Source organism: Lepisma saccharinum, chromosome 8, assembly GCF_977018435.1.
Source record: "Lepisma saccharinum chromosome 8, izLepSacc3.1, whole genome shotgun sequence".
Taxonomy (NCBI): Eukaryota; Metazoa; Arthropoda; class Insecta; order Zygentoma; family Lepismatidae; genus Lepisma; species Lepisma saccharinum.
Genome location: NC_139236.1, coordinates 23,533,230 through 23,555,014, shown reverse-complemented (window position 1 = coordinate 23,555,014; position 21,785 = coordinate 23,533,230). Strand labels below are relative to the sequence as shown.

Below are 21,785 nucleotides of genomic sequence, written 5' to 3'. Positions count from 1 at the left end.
AAGACTTCAAAAGAGACTTTCCTCTTCACTTCAGTGCGAACAGTCGTGTGCTCTCTGATCTACAGTCAAACTTTATTGTTTATTAAGAAGTGCATCAGTATTAGTGTTTATGTCTACAGAATGTTGCAAGCGCGACTCGTGACCGTATCTTGTCCCAGTGCATGATGGGCCTGTCGACTCACTGTGACAGTCAGCTGTTTTGGTAACGTATGTAGTATGATGAGACGATGTAAGTATTTTGACAGCTTATTAAATAATTTCTTTTCATATGTCTCAGTGTCCTAATTTCTTGTAAATAACAATAATTGTGATTAACAAACTTGGCTCGTGAATAAAGACCAGCGAATAAGGACTTGAATGGCCTTCTCCGCTGGCCGTTAACAAAACATAAAACACACGTATTTGATATTGAATACAACTCAAGTGTTGTGCTTATTTTCAAGTCTGTTGTGTGTAAAAAAAAAACATCCCATGCCAAACAATGATTCGAACCTACAAAATCTTTTTTATTATAATACATACCCCAATCATTCTCCAGCAATCTGCGAAGTGCATCAAGGTGGTTTGGATCTGTTGCCGTGCCAGGATGCACTCCACCATGTTCTTTCGCGGCTGATTTACGACCACTTTCAAATGCCTTGACCCATCTGGCAACAGTATGATACGGTAAAGCGTTGTCCCACATGCCTTGCATAAGCCCTTGTGAATTTGCGGTACATTCCTTCCCCGTGCAACCTGAAATTTGATGAATATATTCGCTGTTCTTCACGCGTGGACATTGTTCAGAGTGGTATTATACAGACACTTCACTTTAATGTCTTCTAACTACCACACAACAGTACTATTAAGCAACAAACACCTACACACGATCTGTAATACAATATTAAACAAGACCAGATCATCTATTGTCCCAGCGACAACTGACAAGCATATACCAAAAGTGTTGCCACTACAAGAAAAATTGCCCTTGTGCGTATCTCATTCCAAATTCCAAAGAATACATAAACAACTAAAAATCAGTTTAATATGTAGAAAACTATATTATAAAAAAGAGGAAAAAAGATGTAGGTCACCATTACCTAGCTGTTCCTTGGAAAGTTATAAGGCATAAAATACTTTTTTTAATATATACAGGGTGATTCATACATATGGCTACACGTTTGAAATAAATGTCGTGTGTGACTGTACAATGTAGAGGGAAATGGTGAATTGTATATTGAATTTGAAACTTCATTTCCTAATTTCAGATAAGAGTCACGCTCTAGCTTTCTCGAGATTGCGTTGAACATACAGCAGCAAGTTACAGTTACAGTGTGGGCAATTTTATGCCAGAATGATCGTAAGACTGATGAGACATGTTTTTAATGTAACATTGTTGCCATCAACTGTGGGAAAGTGGAGAAAATGACTGCTTACATCAAGTTGTTGTTTATTATAAGCTCATTGCTGTGCACACAGTTCTCATGATCATTCTGGTATGTAATTACCCAAGCTGCAACTGTAACTTGTTGCTGCATGTTCAGCACCATCTTGGCTAATGACGTAAGCTTAGGTATGAGACTCTTTTCTGAAATTAAAAAAAAATGAAGTTTCATACACCATTCACCATTTCGCTCTACACTGTACAGTAACACACTATACTTACTTTAAACGTGCAGCCATATTTCTGACTCACCCTGTATATAAAAGGGTGGTTACCTTGTAAGATGTAGTAACATGTTGGCTACAATACAGTTCATGTCTTCATAAGGTTGATGTAAAGCAGGGGGTAACCCCTGAAAAAAAAATTGACAGTTGAATCCAGTTACTTCATCAGGAGGTGTTTGTACGTCTGTAGGCAGATATCCAAGAGAGCCTAGAAAGGGATTTTAATGTAGCAAACATGGAAAGGTTACAAAAAAGGCATTTTTAAAAACAGTCTAGTTAGGAGTCTTTTCCAACAGTTCTTCCCGAACATATATTACAAATATATGGAAGTCAATATCAAATAGTCAAAGAGTCATATTAGTGTCTTGAGTTGTGGAATATTTACTGGGGTGTCAGTGGAAGGAAAAACTCATTATGTGTATGTGTGTGTGTGGGAGGGGGGTAAAATTTCAGTAATGCTGCATATTTAACTCATTTTCTATTGACTCTACTTTGCATGAGGAATGACTACCCTGACAATATAGTTAACAGATGAACTTTTCTATTTGCAGCTTAAATGAGAGTCCATATGAACAAATTGACAATACTACCATCTACATTACCTAAAATGTAACAAATAAATAAAGTAAATGAGATTTTGTTTTAAGTTCACTTTATGCACAGATATGCTGATTGGGACTCGACCTACAGTTTAAAGTGGGGCACGAACCAGTATGTGCCTCCACCAGGTATGGAACCTGGAACCTCTTGATTACAAGGCAGTGACATTAGAAATTAGATTTTTATTTTTTTGAAAAGCCTGGAAAAGTTTTCCTATTATTTTTGAATGTGTCTCATCTTGTAATTTTGCTTTGAATGGATATTTACTCCAGTTCAGTGTATTTATGTTTGCAAGATGCAGTTCTTTATCCAATTAATAATATAACTAGCCTTGATAAATTATATTTAAAATGAAGTGGCTTATTTTATCCTATTTGAGTATACCAACAATATGCATTTCCTTTTTTATTGTTATTGCATGTGTATACCACTCGTTCCCTTAAATATTGATTGTTTGGTTTCAACAATAAAGTTGGACATTATTTATTGCTAGGATATCTAATAAGTAATTTGTATCTCCAATGCACTAGTTACTTACATCATAAGCAAGAAGAGAAGAAATATACAGGATTTTAAAAAAGATCTTAATTTTTGGTGCATGTTTACAGCTTAATAGAACTTAATCAATAATGTTTATGTTTTAATGTTATCTCTAGTATTCATAAAATATTTATTGTACATGACAATTCTTTGTGCTGGATGAAACATGTTTTTCGAGTAAGACTAAGGTAGATGCATGCACAACCTAAGCAGGACCGGACCTACAGTTTGAAGTGGGATATAAAGCAATGAAATATGGCCCACTGTGATTTGAACACAGAATCCCATGATTACAATGTCGTAGCATTAACTAGACTGTCTGAAATTTCTTGAAAAACTGAATTCCCAGATTATTCCATGTTTTCGAGTCCAAGAATTAACATTTTTCAGGCCACTTAATAGAGGCATGCATATTTTGTTTTTGACAGAGAAACAAAATGTGAAACAGCACACTATAATATATATTCATTTTTCATGTTTTTGAGAGGTGCGAGGTGCATTTTCCCACAATATTTTGTTACGAAATTATGCAGAATGAATTGCAAAATGCGAAACACAGTCATAAACACGAAATTTATAAATTTTTTTTACTCGACACTTTCTGAAGTCCGAATTTTCCTGCAATGTATGCAAATCAAGGAAAATTGATTAATTCTGCTGTAAATATATGATTAGCAAAAATGAGACTCCTTTATGAAGGAATAAACTTAATCATCTTATAACTACATAAATGTACTATTAGAAGGGAAATTTTTATTTTGTGTAACAAAGGTAGATTTTAAAATTAAAATTAGGGTTGTATTCACAAATGTACTGCTCTTGATCCATAAATGTACCCACTTTTTGTACCGAAATCTTGAACTTTTATTCACCATAAATTTGTGGCTCTAGCAATGAATGTACATGAAAACTCATTTACAACCACTAACATTTTTAGTTATATACTCACCCTCAGAATTACACATATAATTTTCTATTTATAGTAAGTTGAACTTCGTCTCATCTTTCACAAGTAAATTATTAACAAAAAAATAACTTTTTCCAAAAAATCATAATTATAGAGGAAGTAGGGCATAATTACAGTAAAATTTATTAATATATTACTCCAGTTAATTATCTACCAGACACCCTAAAAAAATTCGGATTTCCCCAGAAAAAAAAATTCCTTGACTTTTCCAAGATTTTTCCAGAAAAAATAAATTCCCTGAGCTTTTCCAGATTGATCAACATCCTGTTCACTGAAATGCTATTGAGAATATCCACAAAATGTTCCAACTGAGAATACTAAAGCACATTATGCAAATTTATATTTTGTGCTGACAACTTTGTAACTTTTGGAACCAATCTTTAGCATTTTAAGTGATGTATCACTAAGTTTACATTTTTTACAAATGATATACAAATACAGTGGAACCTCGATTATTCGCTTTCCAGGTGGATCAAGATGAAAAACAACATAAAAAGCAGGAAAATGTCAAATGTAGGGACATTTTATAACATTCTTCTCTGTTGGGACCATCTAGATTGAATGCATACTGCAGGAAAATGTAAAATCGGGGATCCACTGTATCTCTACAGACAGATGTCCATAAAGGTTTTGTCAAAGAGAGTGGCTTGCAGATAAGATTGAATATTTATATCTTATATCTGCAGTAGCACTGGCAGACGATTGTACACAGATAAAACAGTGGAAGCTAAAAATCAGGCGAAGCCAGGCTGGCTCGGTAGCTCAGTGGTAGAACTATAACATGGAATGCCAGAGACCCGGGTTCAAGTCCTGATCAAGCCTGCATTTCTTGCTAACAGTTCTACATAAGATTGAAGATTCATGAGGGACTGAAAAGGGTAGAGAATTCGGGAAGGAATACAAATTTGTTGGGAGAACTTGTTCTGGAGAAATTACAGAAAGTTGATTGATTGATTGCTTTATTTTACTTCTCTTTTCTTGACACTTTTGGCTAATCACAATGATGAAGATGAGTGATGATATGATAAAACTAATTGACACTCATGAACTTATAACATAAGGATAATAAATCCGGAGAAACTAGTACTCACTTTTATCTGAGAAGCTGTTTTTTTCTTTTTCGATTAATTTCAGTGGCCACTGCCACCATCCTCGTTGGTTTGAGTACAGAAAATTCCAACGAGGATGGTGGCAGTAGCCACTGAAATTAATCGAAAAAGAAAAAACAGCTTCCTGAATAAAAGTGAGTACTAGTTTATCCGTACTACCGCATGTCTTTTTTCCCAATTATGAATAAGGACAGAAATTTGCAAGAATACATGCTACAATTATCTCTACTTTGTACATATTTCTCTATTTCAGGTGAAGAACATCCAGTATTCAAGCCACGAGTTGTCTTTTTGCAGACAGAGTATTTCCAGTTTTCAAGTTTGACTGATATTATGTTTATTACGCATTTGCCTTACTAATATTATTTTAAGAAATGTTTGCCTTTGTGTTTAGTCTACAAAGGGATGATGCTTTAAATGTGATAGGTCATAAAAAAGAAAACATATCAGTTAAACTTGCAGGTGGATATGAAATTTTGCTTTCAAAGTAAAAAAAAGTAAAAAAAAAAAATGTATATGTTGTTGAATGTGATATCCTCATATAATTTTAATTTAGTGCTAAGTAAGGAAAAAGGTTAAAACTAGTTTAAATGTACAGTGCAAAATTTCAACATTCATACCACCAAAAAAAATATTGTATTCCACCATTAAACTTGGTGTGTAAGAAGCTGTAAATTTTGCTTTTCATTTTCTGTCTTGTTAAGTATAAATATGATCTGAAACTGATGTTCATAATCATATTGGGCAAGTGGGTGCAGAGGTAGGGTACAACATTTTCACAATCTTGACCAATTGTGAAGGTAATGTGATCAGTCATCTTTGGATACAAACGTTACATGTAACTGTGAGGAAACTGTGATAATTTCATCTGTCTATTTATCTTAGATGGGTTTACATGCAGCCAAATGATTAGGACACTCAATCTTTGGTGCAAGTGGTCCTGGGTTTAATCCCAGGTGAGAACCCAAAAAGTTTTTATTTTAAGCCAGCACTGAGAGGACAATGGGAAGAGCTCCTTGAAATGAAGTGCAGCAGACTTTGGTTGAGATGACTGGGAATGAAACTCAACATGTTGGTCATGCGGCACCAAATAAAATGCCATTTAGCAGGTCTCAACACCGTAAGGTTTCTTGCCACAGAAAGTATATTCTGATTTAGGTCCTGTAGTTCCTCAAATGTCAATTCCTTGTCATATTCGACAATGGCAGAGCGGCAGAATAAAAAAAAATGATATGGTCATAAGAATATATATACCATAGATGAAATAGTGAATATCTATGAATGTGACAGTTTTAGAGATTGCCTTAGGGAGATATCATGATATCATGCTGTTATAATACTTCATCAGATTGTTTCTCTTCTTTAATATTTTACATTTAGTGTAATCCATTTCTTGTACATATTAAGCACAAAAATATTATACGAGGGGCATTCAAGTCAAACTGGGACTTTAGCAAGTGGCTAGTATGTCATATTTCTGATAGGTGGTGCACATGTCGCGTGCCAGTCTATAGATCGTTAATCAAGATGACAGACAACAACGTTAACGGCATGTGGTGATGAAGTTTATTGTAAAGAAACGTGTAAAATCCATTGAGATCTACAGAAGACTTTAAGCTCAGTATGGTTATGAGACGCTCAGATGCATTCTGAAAATGATTAAAATATGGGTGTACATTCGTCAGCGGCGATCCTGGTGCTGGTAGCTCCCTACCCACAGCTCTCCTTGGACGGTTCAGGCATACTGACAAATCTTTCAATGCCGAAGCTTTCCAGGCATTAGTTAAAGGTTGGGATAAGTGTGTAAATGTAGTAGGAGACTATGTCAAAAAATAAATGCAGTTTACACTCCTTCAAATTAGTTCTTTTATTTAATAAATTCGAAAGTCCAGGTTTGACTTGAACACCCCTTGTAATTTCGGCTGTACTTTCTGAGTATAGTGAAGCAATATTCACAGAAGGATGCCGCTCCATTCCAGGTTCTACGAGGAGGGGACTTAAAGATGATTACGATGCAGATGTCTGTAACAAGAAGAACCCAGCTGTGCCATTCTACTTTCAAGAAAGGATGTATAGAAAAGATAAGTAATGATGTTTTCTTTAATATTTTACATATAGTATAATCCATTTCTTGTTGTTAGGATGTCTGTCTGAAAAAAAGACAGGGTGTTTACCTGCGAGCTGTTAACGTCTTGGAACATCCAGTGCTCACCTTCAGAGCGGGTCCTACTCCAGGGTTTGGTGGGTAGGGAGAGAGTGGCCGATCTCCAGATGAACACTAGAAGGGATTCTGGAGGTTGGCAGTGTTGCAGGATTGTGCATTTTGTCTTTATTTCAGGTAGACATATTAGTATCTTTGGGTTCATACTGTTTACTACAAGTTTTTTTCTCTTTTTCAGGATAGATTCCATCACAGGATGTACCAGAGTAATTGTGGTGAGTCTTCTATAATGTTTCATTCTCTTTTCTTGTTATTTTAGGATGTCTGTTTGAAAAAAAGACAGGGTGTTTACCTGCGAGCTGTTAACGTATCGGTACATCCAGTGCTCACCTTCAGAGCGGGTCCTACTCCAGGGTTTGGTGGGTAGGGAGAGAGTGGCCGATCTCCAGATGAACACTAGAAGGGATTCTGGAGGTTGGCAGTGTTGCAGGATTGTGCATTTTGTCTTTATTTCAGGTAGACATATTAGTATCTTTGGGTTCATACTGTTTACTACAAGTTTTTTTCTCTTTTTCAGGATAAATTCCATCACAGGATGTACCAGAGGAATTGTGGTGAGTCTTCTATAATGTTTCATTCTCTTTTCTTGTTATTTTAGGATGTCTGTCTGAAAAAAAGACAGGGTGTTTACCTGCGAGCTGTTAACGTCTCGGAACATCCAGTGCTCACCTTCAGAGTGGGTCCTACTCTAGGGATTGGTGGGTAGGGAGAGAGTGGCCGATCTCCAGATGAACACTAGAAGGGATTCTGGAGGTTGGCAGTGTTGCAGGATTGTGCATTTTATCTTTATTTCAGGTAGACATATTAGTATCTTTCGAATTATTCTGTTTACTACAAGTTTTTTTCTCTTTTTCAGGATAAATTCCATCACAGGATGTACCAGAGGAATTGTGGTGAGTCTTCTATAATATTTCATTCTCTTTTCTTGTTATTTTAGGATGTCTGTCTGAAAAAAAGACAGAGTGTTTACCTGCGAGCTGTTAACGTCTCGGAACATCCAGTGCTCACCTTCAGAGCGGGTCCTACTCCAGGGATTGGTGGGTAGGGAGAGAGTGGCCGATCTCCAGATGAACACTAGAAGGGATTCTGGAGGTTGGCAGTGTTGCAGGATTGTGCATTTTGTCTTTATTTCAGGTAGACATATTAGTATATTTCTGTTTATTCTGTTTACTACAAGTTTTTCTCTTTTTCAGGATAAATTCCATCACAGGATGTACCAGAGGAATTGTGGTGAGTTTTCTATAATATTCCATTCTCTTTTCTTGTTATTTTAGGATGTCTGTCTGAAAAAAAGACAGAGTGTTTACCTGCGAGCTGTTAACGTCTCGGAACATCCAGTGCTCACCTTCAGAGCGGGTCCTACTCCAGGGATTGGTGGGTAGGGAGAGAGTGGCCGATCTCCAGATGAACACTAGAAGGGATTCTTGGGGTTGGCAGTGTTGCAGGATTGTGCATTTTGTCTTTATTTCAGGTAGACATATTAGTATCTTTGGGTTCATTCTGTTTACTACAAGTTTTTTTCTCTTTTTCAGGATAAATTTCATCACAGGATGTACAAGAGGAATTGTGGTGAGTTTTCTATAATATTCCATTCACCTTTCTTGTTATTTTAGGATGTCTGTCTGAAAAAGAGACAGGGTGTCTACCTGCGAGCTGTTAACGTCTCGGAACATCCAGTGCTCACCTTCAGAGCGGGTCCTACTCCAGGGATTGGTGGGTAGGGAGAGAGTGGCCGATCTCCAGATGAACACTAGAAGGGATTCTGGAGGTTGGCAGTGTTGCAGGATTGTGCATTTTGTCTTTATTTCAGGTAGACATATTGGCGTCTTTCGAATTATTCTGTTTACTACAAGTTTTTTTTCACTTTTTCAGGATAAATTCCATCACAGGATGTACCAGAGGAATTGTGGTGAGTTTTCTATAATATTCCATTCACCTTTCTTGTTATTTTAGGATGTCTGTCTGAAAAAAAGACAGGGTGTTTACCTGCGAGCTGTTAACGTCTCCGAACATCCAGTGCTCACCTTCAGAGTGGGTCCTACTCTAGGGATTGGTGGGTAGGGAGAGAGTGGCCGATCTCCAGATGAACACTAGAAGGGATTCTGGAGGTTGGCAGTGTTGCAGGATTGTGCATTTTATCTTTATTTCAGGTAGACATATTAGTATCTTTCGGATTATTCTGTTTACTACAAGTTTTTTTCTCTTTTTCAGGATAAATTCCATCACAGGATGTACCAGAGGAATTGTGGCGAGTCTTCTATAATATTTCATTCTCTTTTCTTGTTATTTTAGGATGTCTGTCTGAAAAAAAGACAGAGTGTTTACCTGCGAGCTGTTAACGTCTCGGAACATCCAGTGCTCACCTTCAGAGTGGGTCCTACTCCAGGGATTGGTGGGTAGGGAGAGAGTGGCCGATCTCCAGATGAACACTAGAAGGGATTCTGGAGGTTGGCAGTGTTGCAGGATTGTGCATTTTGTCTTTATTTCAGGTAGACATATTAGTATCTTTCTGTTTATTCTCTTTACTACAAGTTTTTCTCTTTTTCAGGATAAATTCCATCACAGGATGTACCAGAGGAATTGTGGTGAGTTTTCTATGATATTCCATTCTCTTTTCTTGTTATTTTAGGATGTCTGTCTGAAAAAAAGACAGAGTGTTTACCTGCGAGCTGTTAACGTCTCGGAACATCCAGTGCTCACCTTCAGAGCGGGTCCTACTCCAGGGATTGGTGGGTAGGGAGAGAGTGGCCGATCTCCAGATGAACACTAGAAGGGATTCTTGGGGTTGGCAGTGTTTGCAGGATTGTGCATTTTGTCTTTATTTCAGGTAGACATATTAGAATCTTTGGGTTCATTCTGTTTACTACAAGTTTTTTTCTCTTTTTCAGGATAAATTCCATCACAGGATGTACCAGAGGAATTGTGGTGAGTTTTCTATAATATTCCATTCACCTTTCTTGTTATTTTAGGATGTCTGTCTGAAAAAGAGACAGGGTGTCTACCTGCGAGCTGTTAACGTCTCGGAACATCCAGTGCTCACCTTCAGAGCGGGTCCTACTCCAGGGATTGGTGGGTAGGGAGAGAGTGGCCGATCTCCAGATGAACACTAGAAGGGATTCTGGAGGTTGGCAGTGTTGCAGGATTGTGCATTTTGTCTTTATTTCAGGTAGACATATTGGCGTCTTTCGAATTATTCTGTTTACTACAAGTTTTTTTTCACTTTTTCAGGATAAATTCCATCACAGGATGTACCAGAGGAATTGTGGTGAGTTTTCTATAATATTCCATTCACCTTTCTTGTTATTTTAGGATGTCTGTCTGAAAAAAAAGACAGGGTGTCTACCTGCGAGCTGTTAACGTCTCGGAACATCCAGTGCTCACCTTCAGAACGGGTTCTGCTCCAGGGATTGGTGGGTAGGGACAGAGTAGCCGATCTCCAGATGAACACTAGAAGAGATTCTGGGGGTTGGCAGTGTTGCAGGATTGTGCATTTTGTCTTTATTTCAGGTAGACATATTAGTATCTTTCTGTTTATTCTGTTTACTACAAGTTTTTCTCTTTTCAGGTCAATTCTATCTACTGGATGGAGAGCCCTGAAGAAAATTACAGGTTGGTAATAAATTATAAGGTGTTATGTACATAGACAGATTGTTTTCTACCAGGTTAAATTATATATTTTAAGAAATCCTAAACACTATCTGCAAATAGACAACTCACAACCACCAAAGTCTCAAAATGGAATTCAGGTAAATAAAATAGTCTTAGGTTTTCTTTACTTTTTTTTAGTTTTTCTTTAGTGTTAGTTGCGAAAGCTAGTGTTAAATTTATAAATATTATAATATATTTATTCATACTGTTTGTGTTAAGATCAAATTTTATGGTTGTGTTCTAATGTTTTTGTTTCTGATACAGGTTCTTTGTTTTTTTGAGCAAATATAAAATTTGCAATTGCAGATGCGTACAATCATATTTACATGGGTATTTTTTAGTGTTTTCAAATTAAGTACATACATTCTGATGAACTTTTTAACATTTCATAATTAGTAGTAGTTAGTCTTGAAGCTTTCCTGACGACAAAGATGAGAGTGACATTAGCTATCAAAAGCTTGGAATTTTTTCCACAATTCACCTGGTCGATAGCCCGAGAGAATCTTTTCATCATTTTCATAATCATTTTTTAATCAAACTTCTAATGATATGTGATTTTTACAATTTTGACATTTTTAATGAATTGATTTATGTGATGTTTGCTTTTTTTTTAAAACAATGAAATCATAATTTTTAACCACACCAGATGGTACTTGCAAGAAATATAACAAATTATATATATCAAGTAGTGAAAAATATAGTTGTTGACAGAAAGCATTACTCAGAAATTTGTGGATCTCTTCCACTTTTGAGGTTGTTCAGATTTTATCAGCACTTGCAAGTACTATCTGGCAGTCCTAAGTCTGTTGAAGTGGGAAGGGAGATTATGATTTCAAATTCTTTTCATCTGCCAAGACAGACAGACTTCCATTAACTTTCTGGCTTGCCAATGGCAAAACTAGCACATGAGGAAGCTACTCTGTATCCATGGATGTGCTGTAGTTCTCAGAGTACAATGGAAAAATGTATTACCAAAGCAGTGTGCCTATGGAGCTGGGGACAGTGCCTAAAGATACGGAGGGGGGTGGGGGGTGGATAAGAAGATACATACAATTTGTTGGCAAGTACATTAATGACATAGATGATTTTTAACACACACACTGTGCACTTCTTCTCTGATGTCCTGGTCAGTGATTCAGACAATATATTGCCGATATCACGATACACTTTGCCAACGCTGTTTTCAGCACAGACCGTGTGCCATAGAACAGTGGAAAACCCAAAACGGTTATTTCAAAGAAAATAATTAAAATTTGTATCAAATAGAAAGAAGAATTTTATGATAAGTCATTTGATTTTATTTCGATAAACAGGATTATAAAAATTTTAAATGCATACATGGTGGAAAAAAATTGTTCAGAATCATTCATGCAGTTCAAAAGTTATGGTCAACTGGTTATAAAAAAAATATCAAAAAACAAAAATGTGTAAGTGGCAACATGGGTATATTTAAGGGAGGGGATTCAACGGGTCCACCCCCCGCTCTCTTGGTTCAGTAAAATTACCACATTACTTGTTCTATCCACTATGCACAGTAGCTTGTTCGTAAAAATGTTTTCAGACTTATTTTGTTCTCATAAATTACAAGCGTATAGAATGGGATACGGATGGGAATGAAACTAATTCCACACACCAGATGGGACTGCAAAGCAAATCTCTGCAATTTCCTGATAGATTCGGAATTTCTCTGGAAAATACTCAGAGAACTCCTGACATTTCATCTGTAGTACATGCAGTTAAACAAGTGGCTGCCCATTGTCAGTATCTTATAGATATGGGTAAAAGTGTATGTAACAAAATTAATTGTGAAATTGATATTTACTTAATTTAGTCTCAGAAATACTTTAAAAGGTGCTGAAAATGTTCACTATTTTTAAAAATTCAGATCAATACTCTTTTTTAGCTTATTTTGAAACACTTAAACATATTGTTGCATCTTAAATAGTTCTTGCAGTATTTTTGGAAAGAGTTGATGTAGCTGCACCCTCCATAAACAGGGTTTTCACTTAATTTGCCAAACTAAATTTCATAACATCTTTTTTATAACGGTCTAAGAATATGCAAAAAAAAATCACTAAGTAATCAAGACCGGTTCTGGCATGTAATTACTTTGCTCTCAAGCTTTCACCACATCATGAGACTTCCTCAGAAGATAGGACAAAAACAAAGCAGTGCCCTGTCACTCCTATCATCTTTTTATCTTTTTAACCTTTAACCTACCTTCCCATCTCTTAAACCTTAACTACCTAGGTATATTTGTCCTATCTCCTGAGGAAGACACATGATGTGGTGAAAGCTTGAGAGCAAAGTAATTACATGCCAAAACCGGTTTTGATTACTTAGTGAAATGATGGCATGTGGTGTAAGTTATGCCTTATGCAAAAATTTACCAATGTTTTTATTATGTGGAAAGATTTCTTAATGTTTACACATCAAATTTGTCAAAATATAAAAAAGGGGCATAATCAATTCTACATTCTTCTCACAATCAGGAAAAAATCTAAATTATTTGGGAAAGACATTGGATTGCATACAATTTTGGGATGAAACATCATAGAGCAAACAGTGATGGAAAATGTTTTCTGTTGCTAAACTGCAGTATGTTTATCTACAAACTAAACAATACAAATCTCATCTATGAATATTTATTCACTAATATGTCCCATTGTATTTACTTGTGCTAAAACTTTTGAAAGTTCAATTACATAGGCAACAGAAAAGGATTATAAGTTTTGCCTCTTATTTATGATTTGAAGCAGGAGTTTATCCATGATTTTTCCCTCCTTGGGGGGTGGGGGGGGGGCAAGTTTGGGGATGTTAAGTGCATATTTTGGACCGTTTTTAAAATGTTCGCACTAATTCAATTTGTTCATAGATGTTTCCAGAGATTAATCCCCTCCCCTTTCCTTCCCATAACATTTCAGAAGGAAAAATATGTCAAATGCAGGAAAAGATGGAAAATAGATTTTTGTGATAATGTTATCATTTCAGTCTAACATTTCGAATATTGCTTTCCAATAATGTTCAATACTTGATTTAATCACTTGTTAGATAAAACACAAGAGATGACATTCAAAAACACAAAATTTAAATATTATTACCAGGAATCATTTCATGTATTTCTTAAGCTAGTTATAAAGAAATTAGAAACATTTGAGCAATATTTTTTAACTGTATTTGAATGTTTCTTTTCATATGTGTAACTCTGAGTTCATGCACTCATATTTAATCAATGAAATATCAGTGCATGGGTGGATGCATACTTGCTTGTCTGAACTAGTAGTAATAATGTATAGATATAATATGACTCTTGAATAAACAACCACACTGCGAGCGAAGTGAGGAAGGATATTTTAAGAACTATTTCTTTGCAAACTGATTATGTATATTATTAATTAAACATGATGTTTACTCTTTACAATCTTGCTTTACTTGTTTGGCGTCCACTTCAACTCAGCACATGCCCCTTGACCCCTCCTGTTCTGCTTCAATTAGAAAATATGAATACATATAATTTTATAGTAGCCTCCCCGAAGGCACAGTGGTAGCGTTGTCGCCTTGTAATCAAGGGGTCCCAGGTTCGATGCCTGGTACAGACATATAGTGGTTCGGATCCCACTTTAAACTGTAGGTCCAGTCCCGATTAGCCTATCTGTGTATAAAGTGGACATAAAACACCAACTCAATCAATATAATTTTAATAGTTCTATGTAGTGAGTGAGTTCAAAATTCTACTGGTGTTTTCAAATCTCTGTTTAAACAATGATTCACAAATTGAAACAAAGTAATGAAACTATATATTTAGAGCATGGCCATGGAGACTTTAAAATATAGTGGGAAGTTGGGATGCACGTTTGATAGATACCTGGTATTGCTTTTGAACTAAATTGGTCAAGGAATTTCACATTGAAGTTTTATACCCTTACAAAACTTTGGAAAATACACAGCCCTATTGATGAAAGTGTATCTTTCAAATACTGAACAAGAGACTCTAGGAGTTATGTGTCTCTTTGCCTTAAAAGAAAACTAAATAACATGTGCAAAACAAATGGCATGTTAACTGCAAAGGGAAGGAAAGGAATTTTCAATTCTAAATTGAGGTAATGCTTTATTTTGAAATATTTAAAAATTGAATAGCATTCATTTAACTTTCCAGCACAAAGAGCACAATGAATCAAACATTTTTCTTTACTCTCCACGTATTCCCGCAGGCAGTGGCAAGCACCTTCGTGTCCCCACTGGTGCGCCTATGGTCAGATATAAATTTGGAACTTTATGTAAATTAAATTGCTTTTCATGTTTAATTCCTTATACTTCCTTTGCTTCCTCTGAAAAGTTGGAAAAAATTAAATATGTCATTATGTCAGGTAACAGACTAGATTAAAAGAGGAAGACAATTTTTACTAAATCTATATCTTTGCAATCTGACAATAACTTTAATAGGCTGCCAGTAATTTCACAGGGCACTACGACGTTAACGCTCTTCTATTTTTATGTTTTGCTTGTTGGCACCCAATTTGTCCTAAGAATCCAGGCAACCACAACACGTGGACACCTCCCCTTTTACAACTCTCTTTCTAATATATAATTTCTTTTACAAAGGTAAGAACTCTTTGAGCCACAAAAATGGTCACTATAGACGTGAATGAATCGCTTAGGTTCTTCATGAAATACTTGCCGTTTTATAATGATACTTTATGAATATCTGTTGGAAGAAATTATACCTACATATATTGTCACTGCTTTCTACTCACCACTTTAAGTTTCATTCTGTTTGGTTTCATTTTCTCTACCTTCTTCAGAGTGTTTTGAAGAAAAGTTTCAGACATTGTAGCACTAAGAAGAACAACAACACACGAACTGAGATGCTACACTGAGGCATTTGACTGTTCTCTTCTCTACCACTCAAAAACCATCCATCTCGTCCAAGTTACAGAAAAATAGTGTTGCTAACCATCCTAACACAATTCACTACAAGGAGTTAAACCTGTATCTTTCAATTTCTTCCCTCACTTTTATCGTTCATCTTTTACATGAAAGAATTGAAAGCAAAATGCAACAAAATATATATTTCATTAACTCAGGGGTTGAATTTACAAATCCGTAACATATTTAAGAAATATTTATTTAGGTATTCAAATGCTGAACTGTTAACACAGTGTGTGGTATGTGCTACCTATAAAGAGGGCAGCTTGACATTTTCCAGATGGGAGTGTCCCTTTCCTAGAGCTGACCGAAGCCTTGTCAAGGGAGCTGTCGTTTCCAGGAAATGGCCATGCTGCACATTCCAACCTCCTTCTTTGACACTTTGGTTTTAGTTGACCAAAAGGTCCATTGGACTACGCTTCTTGTAGAGCTACAAATGGTTCATTTTTGTTAATGTTGAAGTATTGTCATTCTATTGTTCATATAACCCCCCCCCCCCCCTATGGGGTGGTGTTTCACTTTTCTGCTTGGGAGGGGGGTGTTAGGGAGTGTGGATAAATCACTGATTGGAAGGATGCCTCTTTTCTGATATGAAAACAGTAACAAGACAAATTTTTCAATGGCGTTGCTTAGTTTAACTTGCTCAGAAAACTCTTCTTGTAATTTTTAATGGTATTATATTTGTTCTTCAGCTTCAAACATATTATAAAGATATTACAAAAGTCAAATGAAAACCTTAAAAATTCAATAAAAGTTACTTGACAGACTGTATACATCTCAAATAAACACGAGGTATCAACTGTTATTTACATAATGGCCACAAGGATAAAATACTAATCAAGAGCTTCAAAACACCATTTTTGTTATTTTTAAAGATGGCGCCTCGTATAAGGAAGCTACAAGGAAGTGGTGACAAATATTCACAACCTTCATTGAAGGTCCTACCCCAGCATTCACCTGGAGGTCCATGAGAAAAAGAAAAAGAAGAATCTCAGTCAGTGTGATTTAAACCTATAACCTCCTGAATATGAAACTGCATCTTAACCATTCATCTTAACTCACCTCACATTTTAAAGTTATACAAATAGGTAAGTCAGTAAGTACGTCACAAACGTTTACTAAAAAAATTCAAAGTGGATACTAACTTGAAAACAGTTTTTATTTTTCAACATAATATCCACCAACATTGATACACTTATCCAATTGCTTTATCAGTCCCTCAAAACCTGCTGCATAAATGTCTTAGGGCTGCTGTCCCAGCCACAGTCACACCTCACGTTCAACATCTTCATCATCCACAAAACCTTTGCCACGCACACACTTTTTGGAAATTGAACAGACCATGCATTATGCTGTAGGCTAAACCATGAGAATACCCTATTGCAGTTGTTATGCTGTCTCTCATCCCTCGCCTGTCGGCTTCAATCATCTCCTCCACCCGTATCATCTCCACATACAGTCCTCGAGTACAGTCTCAATTTTTAAACTGAGCTGTCCCATGCATGCATCTGTTATCTAGCGACTGCTAACTGAAAATTATCAAGCTGGATTGTGCTGCCACCTAATGACACCTTCAGAAGATACTCGCTACTATTTCCACTTATCCCACATCAGTATGTGACCTATGTACTGACTTCCCATCGTATTTTTAAACTAGATTTCCACTTAGTTAAAGCAAACAAGAAAATATATGAATATTCTTACCAATTACCATATTTCCAGATGCAGGATAATTTGTGATCATAAATTTGCTATCAAATATGCATCCCAATGGCCCATTCTTCAATCGGGAAACTACACTATCAATCAATATAGCCTTGAATGAGAAATGAGTGTACTTCTATTATTTCTTTTTTCAAGCAAAATTATGTCCACAAAATACACTAATGGTAATGAACATATAAAATACAGGTTGTTTGAACTATGACCTGTTCATTCAGTTCTTTGAATTCATCTGTAAAATTTATTGATGTTGTTATCACTATTGGTAAAAAAATATTATGAGAATTAAGAAAACAGTTTAGAACATACTGAAACACAGGTGCAAGTTACGGATTATTAACCCTGAAATATTAATGTAGTCTTTTTGTAACAAGGATACAACACTGCTAGTTTCCTTTTTCTGTCCATGTATCTTGCTTACATTTTCTTGTTATTATTTGTTGAGGGTCAATCCATAAGAAGTCATACAACATGGTTGCTTGACCATTTTTAAAAAAGTTTATTTTTTGTATGGTGTGAGCCTCATATGTTGACAGTTCAGAACCACTGTTATTTTATTTTTACTATCACCGATTTGAAGATGGCAGGTATTTTTTTATCATGGCGCACGTCATTTTCTCCATTCATAAGCATCAGCGGCAACTTTTTTTCTCAGCTCTGGTAAGTCCTAGGACAATGAGACAAAATCTGTGATGTTAAGCACATTATAGGCTACAATTATATTTGTGTGTAATTTTCTAAATATTATTCCTTCATAATAAATTTTAAGGTCAAAATTGTGTATTTTAATCGCTCAAAATGACATTTTCGGACATTTTTTTGTGGGTGAAGGCAGTTTATTTGACACTTGAATTTTTTGTGCAAGTACCTGTGTACCAATAGAGTATGTCAAAATTATTTCAAGCTTAAGACTTTAATATTTTTTTTTCTACAGGGTCATAAACATGTACTTTTTGTTAACACATTGGGGTCTCACGACGGGCATAGCCCGCAGTGCACTTAAAGTCAATGTGGACAAACGACGGGCATGGCCTGTCCTGCGGTATGCAATCGCTTTGCCGATTGAACAACGGGCTATGCTCGTACTTGTCTCATGCGCGTGTTCATTCAAGCCCCTCTGTTGAAATTCCGACCACTAGTGACTCATGTGCTATCTTTATCTCGCACCTGTGAATGTTTGTTGTCGGGTTGATGTACTGTGCATTGTTTAGAATGGCGTCGTTAGATCCAGACTGCATAGAGGATTCTGCCTCAGAGTTTGAAGTTAGCCACGATTTTGATGATGCAGATGAATTTGAAGATTTGGAAGGTAGGTTATATTCGTAATAATTATTGTCAACAATATAAACAGTGTTGCAAACTCTAGTATTTTATGAATGAAGTGAGAAGAGGTAATTTTTTTGGGTCTATTCATCTTGCCTCTTGCTTGATTCTCCTACATGCACTGATGTATTTTTAGTTTTTCCATTTATTATTTTGTATAGTGTATGTAAAATGAAAATGTATTTTATTTATTTAGTTTATTTATTTATTTCTTCAATTTTTACAGATGACGCAGAACCAACTGATACATCATCTAGTCCTGTCCTGCAGCCACTTTTTCATACAAAAAATAATTACTTGTAATTTGTAATTATTTTTTGTTATGTGCACATAAGAAGTATTCTTATGCAAGATTCAAAAGATGTATTGATAGTTTATGTAGTTAATTATTGAAATTTCCAGATTACGAACTTAAAATATCTCTATATTAAAATTTGTTACAATGTTCTACTTTTTTCTTCTTCACAAAACATTGCTGAAAAAAATATTAAAAAACGTCTGAAAATGAAAATAAAATTTAACAAATTTTTGTTCATTGAAAAGAGGAAGTTTTGTTGATTTAAGAAATATGTGGTTTAATAAAAACAAATTAAAAATATTTCTCCAATGACTTTTTGAAAAACAACCAAAAACCGCAGACCAGAGGTAACAATGCTGTATTATGAGGCCAGACCCGAATGTGTTAAAAAATTCCAAGTTCAGGGTTTAATATCTTTGGTGGGCAGTTGTTTAAAAATCTGAAATGTGAAAGATAGAAGTTTGAAACCTTTAATGGAGAAGCGGGAAGGTCTTATAAGTTCAATGTATGGTTGCTCAAAATCCAAAATGCGTTTACAAGGTAACAAAGAAAATAAAAACATAGGAAGCTATACTTTTCAGCACGTCCTCGTATATATACTTTATTGTAGATCCATTTCAGGATTGTAATGTTGTTGATTGACATTCCAAATTACAGTTTGCAGAATTTCAACACAAGATGTTAATAAGAAATGAAATTAGGTATACCATATTTAGTGCAAAATATTGAATTTTTCGCGAGTTTTGTATCTCTTAAACCAATTGAATCTCAAACTCAAAATTTTTACTGAAGTTACTTATCATGGAGTACTGTATTGTGTACAAATTTCAGATTTTTAAACAACTGCCCACCAAAGATATTTAACCCTGAACTTGGAATTTTTTTAACAAAAAGTACATGTTTATGACCCTGTAGAAAAAAAATATTAAAGTCTTAAGCTTCAAATAATTTTGACATACTCTATTGGTACACAGGTACTTGCACAAAAAATTCAAGTGTCAACCAAACTGCCTTCCCCCACAAAAAAATGTCCGAAAATGTCATTTTGAGTGATTAAAATTCACAATTTTGACTTGGAGAAAATGACGCGCGCCATGATAAAAAAAATGCCCGCCATCTTCAAATCGGTGATAGTAAAAATAAAATAACAGTGGTTCTGAACTGTCAACATATGAGGCTCACACCACACAAAAAATATATTTTTTTTAAAATGGTGAAGCAACCATGTTGTATGATTTCATATGGATTGACCCTTGTGTGATTTGTATCTGTTTAAGCTATTTTTCACTACATTGGAAGAATATTTTACATTTATGCATTTTAAAGGGCAAAACACTGAAGTATTTTAATAATTCTGCCTTCAATAAATTTACTATTTTTTGTTGTTGTTAAAGTTTAATTTAAAGATTTCTACAATATTTCAAATATTTTGAAAATGTGTCTACTGTGAACTGAATGGAGCTGTCAATGGTGAAAATTGTGAGCAAATGGTTTGATTGATTCAATTTTCTGCCACTTTTGGCTATTTGCAAAGATGAGGATGAGTTTAAGGAAGCACATAACAAGGAGCACCCATGCCCAGGCTGGGATTCGAACCCCAGGCCTCTGACTTTGTAGCACACTGAGTTAGCCATTCTGCCACCGAGGTCAAATTGGTTAGAGCAAAAACTACAGGTACCTATGCCTACCACTCACCCTTGCTTTTATTTTCTCCTCTCCCATTTATTGGAGTGATTTAAACTTCCCGGCTGCGAAACCATTTTGGCTCCAGAAGAAGGTACTGAATGCTTTCCTGATCTCTATGTCATGCTTACTTCTTCCAGACCAAGTGCTGCTGATGGACTTCCTCTGCTGTGATTTTGTTCTTGGTAGTATGTCATTCTCACCAAGTGCACCCAACCAAAACTGGTTTCAAATATGTTTGCCATATTGTCCAACTGGAATAAGTAGAGTTAAATAAATGTCGTGAACCTACTTGATGAATATAATAATAATTTTTATAGCAATTAAGTGACCAAGGAAGTGAAACATATCGCCACTGAGACAATCTCCAAATTGAAATGTTTTGACTGAAGCTTGTTCAAAATGTAATTGCTTCATCTATGCTATCGTCTTATGTCCACATAAATCAATATTGATCATTTTGGTTCATCTTCAAAATTTTACGGCTATAATATCTTCTACATTGAACTTTAAAGATCATTCCTGAAAAAAAACTAACAAATTGACATTGAATTCTCAGAGGACCACTATGTGGTCAATGTGGACCAAACCATTGTGTTCATTGTTGTTATGAAGCCCATCATGCCTCTAAATCTAACTGACACAAAGATGCACTATGAAAACAAATTAATTCAATATCAAAAACTTAAAAGGTATAGCATCTCTGAACAACATAAATAAAATGTGTATTTCAGTACTAAACATTTCAAAAACTTACCAATCCACCACAAACCAGTAAGTATATCAGTGAAATGTAAATACAAGTACTTGGTATTAAAAAGTCAGGGGTCCTGGGATCAAAACTAGAAGTGAAATTATTTGCGGGGTTTTTATTTATGCATTTTTCAAGTTATCACTCATCCTCGTTGCCATGGTTAAGAGAGAGATGTAGAAAACTGATGTAAAATAATGAAAGTACAGTACAAATTGACTTAGGTCCAGGTTCCTTTTGTTTTATTGCAATTTCATCATGCTACGAATGCAATTTAACATGGTTCGATTTCGATTTACTTGTGTTAACACATACTGCAGAGTTTTAGTGATTACATAACAGCCAATTCA

At 35.4% G+C, this 21,785-nt stretch overlaps 1 pseudogene; it reads right to left on the bottom strand.

Annotated features, from left to right (window-relative positions):
- The window catches only part of LOC145991705 (tubulin epsilon chain-like), a 297,725-nt pseudogene extending 276,796 nt beyond the window's left edge, over window positions 1-20,929 (bottom strand).
- Between the last annotated feature and the right edge of the window lie 856 nt (window positions 20,930-21,785).